We start from the raw sequence: 5,035 nt of genomic DNA, 5'->3' as shown, positions 1-5,035 counted from the left end.
AAGGGCAAGGGAGAGAAGGGATTAACCATTTATATAAACCCTACTATGTTGTAGGCACTGTATAAGTGCTTTACAAATGTTGCTTATTTGATCTTCACCATAATCCTGTGAGGGAGATACAGTTATTAATAATGCCCATTTTACAGATCAGGAAACTGAGGCAAATAGAGATTAAGTGACTTGACCAGGGTCACAAAGCTGGTGTCTGAAGCCAGATTTGAATTCAGGTCTTCCCGATTCCAGACCCAAAACTCTAGTCCTCTCATCATCTTAGCTGTATTCCTCTGAATGTACTTGAGTTTGTCAATGAAATAGCTTTAAAGAATTTTCAGAAAGGCTATCCTCTCATACTCACCAGGTCTCAGAGAAGTGAATTGTGGTAAGAATCATCATCCTTGTTTTACACAAAAAGGAAATTGAAGTATAGAGAAGATGTGATCTACCTGAGGCCACACAGCAAGTCAGTGGCCTCATTTCTCCTTGTCCTTACTACCTCACAAGTTTCTTGTCATGACTAGCTCTGTGCAAATTTGGTAAAGAAACCCAAAACCAGGTTTCGGTTTTCAATATATACCGGAAACTTGGCCCTAGATCACTAAAAAGTTCACTGTGGTTTGTGAACCTTTCAAACAAACGGGGCCAAGTTTCTGCCATGTCCATACTCCCACTAGTGCCAAGGAGGAATTTATGGGTTTGAGTGTGAACCAGGTAAAATTCCATAGCCTCAACGTTGCCAAATTCAGAGGCTGCAAATTGGCTTGGAATGAGCCTAGGAAACTGGGAGAGGCAGCAAATCAAAGTTGCTGAATTTCTCTCAGATCAAGTTATGAAATAATTTGGGGCAGAGAAAGAAAAGGAGCAAATGATTTAAGAGGTGTGCATATTTATTTGCAAATGAAATTATGGAACCTGCTACTGAGATTTATATTGGTAATTAAGTGATTATGTCTGTGTAAAGCTGCTTGAGTTGAAATTCCTGTAAGATTCTGAAGGGACTGAGGCCCTTTTGAGAAATGTTGCTATTGTTTAGCACTTTCAGAAGAGTTTATATAATGCCTTCCAGTTGCTAACTAGTTTCATGAAATGTGTTCTTGTAAGGTAGGTCACTAGGCTAAACCATTTGGGCTTCCCCCAAAGACTCCTTACATTGGACCAGTTCCCAGTGGGTAGGGAAGAAAGAATAAGGACAAGAAATCTTCTCCTGGCATGGCAGATTAGAGGATCAGATATTTCAGGACTGTTCTATTTTATTTTTAATCATGAATGCCTCCAGCAATCAATTCTCCACAATAATAAGAGTGTCAAGTGAGATAAAGGTATTCATTACTGATTCTATTATTCTGTAGCAATATGCTCTGCCTTACTCTCCTATATCTTCCTCTCAGAGATCTGGGAGGTAACCCTGAAGGGCTGCAATATCTCTTCTCTATTGCCATTGGCTGGAGCTCCCACCAACTGGGTTCCTTCCATTATTAGGTTCCAATGTCTAGCACCCCAGTTCCATTTAACTACCCAACATTAGCTTTTACAAAGGAACAACTACTTCAAAAATACAAACAAGAACAAACCTGCAAACATTTTACCACAATGCCTCAGGGACATGATTTCATCTACACCTTCTTGGTCTCCAATAGAAGTAGGCTCAACTTAGATCAGTTCTTATGTAGTATTGGTCCCACCAAGGTCATGTCCAAAGGTGGCATCTCTATCAGATAAGTTCTTGTCTCAGTCATGTCTGGGATGGGGTCACATAGGTCCCTTCCAAAGATCATTCCTTGCTCCTTAAAACATTGACACTCTACCAGCTCTAAAAACCAGACTCTGTAAATACTGGAATATTCTCCTGACCTTCAGATCTCACAAGGTTGGAGATGCCAATTTCTTTTATACCAAGGGAATAAATGCAAGAGCCAAGGACTGAGACCTACCATAGCCCCAGAAGGGGAAAAAACCCAAGGCTTTTCCCCTTACATCACTGTCTCTCTCTAGATTCTGTAAGCGAAGGGATCACACCACCAGAGTGTGACTCGGTTGAAAATGCCCAATAGGTTCTACTCTAGACCAAGACTAACAGGCTTTTTTGAATGCTTCTGTATGCAATCAAAGAGCCTCCTCTTCACCACATGGTCAATAAACCATGATCAGTTCCAAAATGTCCATACGTATTCGACAGGCTCCTCAAGACACACACATGTCTCTAATGAAATGACTCTAATGGAAGCAGGTTCTTAGCTTCATCATTCAGATGTCATCCATTGCACTTCATGCATGGGCCAATACTAGGCTCCTGTTACAATCTATTCCATTCATAATTTGAAGCTCTCACCTTGCCCATTAGATATACACATGTATGTATGCACATATGTATATATGTGTTTATGTCCCATAAGGTTTTAAACTGCACTAAGACTTTTGGGACATAGCATACACACACATTTTATCTTTTTATATAAATATATAGTGTGTATGTATATACACATAGATGCATATATAATTTATATGTATGTATATATGTATATTTTATTTCTTATATATGCATATGTTTGTATTCTATATATACCCACATATACATGCCATAGAAAAGGCATGCATACATGCATATACCTATACCGCATATATAACTCACATGTATACATGTATGTATACACATACAAATATGTATACTTATTTTATTTCTTATACATACATATGTATGTGTATATTTTATCTATGTGTATATTCTATATATGTATGCTATATAAAAGGCATGTATACATGCATATATATAATATATATTTTATATATGTAAGTATTCACACTTATATGTCACTAAATCATTTTAATATATACACACATGTATATCTGTGTGTCTGTGTTCAAATGACATTCTGAGATTTCTCAGAGAACTCTGGGTGGAAGCAACATGAGCTAAAAAAAACAAACAAACTGGAGCAACAGTGAGAAAGTTATCTGTTTATATTACCAGCCCCTCCCCAAACTCACTCCTTCTTGGGGGGGAATGGGTTGAGGGGAGGCTTGTGTTACCTTCAGCTAAAGTTGTCACTTAGAAATCTCAGGATGTCACTTGAATAATGCCCATGTCTAAGTCTTCACAAATGTGAACAAAAAGGTCTCCAGTTCCTTTGCAAAGTAACGACATACCCATTACAGAACAGCTTGGATCCCAACCTAAAGAAAATGCAGAAAAGACATGAAGGATCCATGCCAGCCCAATAAATGCAAAATTTCCCTCTCCTTTGAGTTTCACTTTTCCCCAGGATTTTGAAGTTCTCTATACTCATAGCTTCACCATTTGGTTTAGAGTCCTTTCAGAATGGCAGTAAATTTAGGGTTCCTAGCAAATCAATTCCCCAAAATTTCTACTGATAAAATTTTCACATAAGAAATTCATATATGAGCATCCAAGCATACCATATTATCCTAGGGGACTTGGAACAGTTTCTAGAAGGAAACAAAAGATAACATGTGTGAATTACTTGGGACAAACAATACTTTTGAAATGGTTTCATTTTGTGAAAGCAATGGTCATGCATGTGTACTTATACAGACATTAAACTAACTAAAAAAGTCTGAGCTTGGCCAGATGAAACCGGATGGAACTAGTTTCCTGACCTTTTAGTTAGTTCTTTGTCAGTTGAGTACTAGATTTCATGTTATACACATGTGCTTAATTGATCTCTTTTGTTGTATTTTTAGCTCTGTGGTTTTTAAGAATGGATATTACTCCAAAAAAAAAAAAACCCCATGCAAAAGTTTGGCTCTTGAAAGTCAAATGTTTCAAGGAATTCAAGCCCAGAATGAAACAGCATTGGTCCCACTGAAACACAAAGGAAAGAACACTTGAAAATGAAAAAAAAAAAATCCTCAAATTCCAAGAAGTGACAAACTATAGTGGCAAAAATAGCCTAAATAATACTCAGGAAAAGAAATACAAGATAAGATCTTCAGAGTCCTATCAATTAGAGGTTGTTATTGATTCTTCTGCAATGTGGCTTACATTTCTGTTATTGATTCTTCAACAATGTGGCTTACATTTCTTAAATTTGGAGGAACAGTGAGAAGACCAGTTTGAAAAAAGAAAACTAGCAGCTAAACATTTCTATGAAGAAAAAATTCTGGTTATGGACAAGACAATACAAAGATCAGACTGAATATTGGGAAAACTCACTTTTTCATTGAAGAGTATACCAAAGCTATTGCCAAGAGTCCAGGTAAGTGTAAGATCTAAGTATTATTATTACTTAGTAAAATATCCACCCAAAAATGTTTTGGGAAGTTTTGTATACTGCAATATGGTCTTGCACCGTGCCATTATGTCATAAAAGGTTAAGACATATAGCCAAGAGATGGAGATAAACATGCTTCAGTGATGCATCTGATTATAGCCTATGGAATATAATCAAGGTTAGATTTGTTCTGTTCATTAAAGGTACATAAATATCCAATGTGACAAAAGTTCTTCATAATGAAGAAAGAATATGTGTCAAACTCTTCTGAATTTGATATCAGTGTGAAAAAAAGTGTCTTCAGCAAATGGAGAACATACTGCATATTAAAAGCCTTTTAAAGATATAAAAAGGTTTATTGAATGTTAATATACTTATTTTCCTGTATCATAATTAATTTGTATGTTATTATATACATATATCATGTATGTATGTATATATGTCTCTATTATATCTATCTAGATTTGTATGTTTTTTCTTTTAAAGTGAGTAGTCATGACAATAGGCCCTATAGGAATTTGGGATTAGAAAGCAATCACTGAGGCCTGAATGTGTAGGGAAGATGTTATGAAGGAATTGAGGGTCAAATTAGACCTTTAAAGAACTTTGTGTAGCCCATGGAAGCTCTGAGAATCTTTATCCAAACTCCCACTCCTACTGATGAGTTGGATCTCCAGAGAAAGGCTGGATCCCCCTCCTCCTCTTGGTTTTAGGTTTTAGGAGTATTTCTAAGGGATTCAGGTGATTCTGTAGTGCCACTGGCTTAAGCCCTGTTCTTCAAGATTATCAATTAAGAAGCAATTTGGTCA

The sequence above is a fragment of the Petaurus breviceps genome, unplaced genomic scaffold (genome assembly GCF_028583685.1).
Source record: "Petaurus breviceps papuanus isolate PSGF00001 unplaced genomic scaffold, PetGlider_PUasm1.0 90650, whole genome shotgun sequence".
Classification (NCBI taxonomy): domain Eukaryota; kingdom Metazoa; phylum Chordata; class Mammalia; order Diprotodontia; family Petauridae; genus Petaurus; species Petaurus breviceps.
This window is presented reverse-complemented; position numbering follows the sequence as displayed.